Source organism: Pan troglodytes, chromosome 13 (genome assembly GCF_028858775.2).
Source record: "Pan troglodytes isolate AG18354 chromosome 13, NHGRI_mPanTro3-v2.0_pri, whole genome shotgun sequence".
Classification (NCBI taxonomy): domain Eukaryota; kingdom Metazoa; phylum Chordata; class Mammalia; order Primates; family Hominidae; genus Pan; species Pan troglodytes.
In genome coordinates, this window is record NC_072411.2 from 31,959,290 (window position 1) to 31,961,010 (window position 1,721).

The window sequence follows — 1,721 nt, forward strand, 5'->3', positions numbered from 1 at the left end:
GCAATCCCAGCTACTTGGGAGGCTGAGGCAGGAGAATCGCTTGAATCCAGAAGGCGGAGGCTGCGGTGAGCCGAGATTGTGCCATTGCACTCCAGCCTGGACAACAAGAGCGAAACGCCACAAAAAAAAAAAAAAAAAAAAAAAAAAAAAAAGATGCTTATGATCCGGCGGATCCTCCTGGGTTGGCCAGGCCGGGGAGAGGGCGCGGGCGCCGAGTGGCGGGGGCAGCGGGCGGGCGCGGCGACCGGGGCCGGGGCGGGGATCCTGGCGGCGACCGCGGAGGCGGCACCGCCCCGGGCCCGCCGCCCCCTCCCCTCCGGCGAGGGGAGCCGCTGCATGGGGCCGGTCGGGGGGGCGGCCCTGCGGCGCAGAGCGGCGGCGACGGCGGCGGACCCCCCAGGCGGGCCGGGGCTGAGCCCGGGGCCGGGGCGGGGGCTCCGGGGGGACCATGCCCGGAGGCCGGCGGGCAGCAGCATGGCTCACGGGCCCGGCGCGCTGATGCTCAAGTGCGTGGTGGTCGGCGACGGGGCGGTGGGCAAGACGTGCCCACTCATGAGCTCTGCCAACGAAGCCTTCCCGGAGGAGTATGTGCCCACCGTCTTCCACCACTAAGCAGTCAGCGTCACCGTGGGGGGCAAGCAGTACCTCCTAGGACTCTATGACACGGCCGGACAGGAAGACTATGACTGTCTGAGGCCTTCATCTTACCCAGTGACCGACGTCTTCCTTATATGCTTCTCGGTGGTAAATCCAGCCTCATTTCAAAATGTGAAAGAGGAGTGGGTACCGGAACTTAAGGAATACGCACCAAATGTACCCTTTTTATTAATAGGAACTCAGATTGATCTCCGAGATGACCCCAAAAGTTTAGCAAGACTGAAGGATATGAAAGAAAAACCTATATGTGTGGAACAAGGACAGAAACTAGCAAAAGAGATAGGAGCATGCTGCTATGTGGAATGTTCAGCTTTAACCCAGAAGGGATTGAAGACTGTTTTTGATGAGGCTGTCATAGCCATTTTAACTCCAAAGAAACACACTGTAAAAAAAAGAATAGGATCAAGATGTATAAACTGTTGTTTAATTACGTGAGAAACATCTTCAGTGGCCAAGGAAACTGGCCATTTCTCTGAGAAAGCAAATGAAATGCTACAGCTATACCCAGACCATTTATAGGTAATGAAGCAGTTCAAAACTTGAAAGAAAACAAAACCTGTCCTCAGAATTCTATAAAGTTTATTAAGAATGTTCCTTAAAGGTTTAAGAAGCAGTAAGCAGTATCTGAAGCCACAATCTATTATAAATACTTTATTTCAACTAGAAGGTACAATCTCTCAGAGGTTTCATAGTTTAAAAAGCTACAATCACATCATGTTGTAACTACATAAAAAACAGAGCTGTAAATGGAACTGCTTGGCTTTGACCATATACATTTCTGCACAGCCCTTACAGAATCTGCACAAAGAAATATCTCCCTTTGTTCCGGTTAATTGTTCTTGTATGTAAGTTGCTTTCTATTCCAGTATATCCAGAGTGGTGAAATAACAAGGCCAGCCACATAGCCAAAGGTCGCTCCAAGCGTACAGGAGATGGGCCATACATGAGGAGAGAATGTATGAGATCAAAAAAGAACAAATGTTTTATTATTACTTGAGCACAAGTGTAACCTAAATATTTCTATATTAAAGCTTAATGTGCTTTCTTAAAGAATGCTGAAGTGT

General features: G+C 50.1%; 1 pseudogene; it reads left to right on the forward strand.

Annotated features, from left to right (window-relative positions):
• Positions 1–273: 273 nt before the first annotated feature.
• On the forward strand, positions 274–1,216 carry LOC129143403 (rho-related GTP-binding protein RhoQ-like; annotated as a pseudogene).
• The last annotated feature ends 505 nt before the right edge of the window (positions 1,217–1,721 follow it).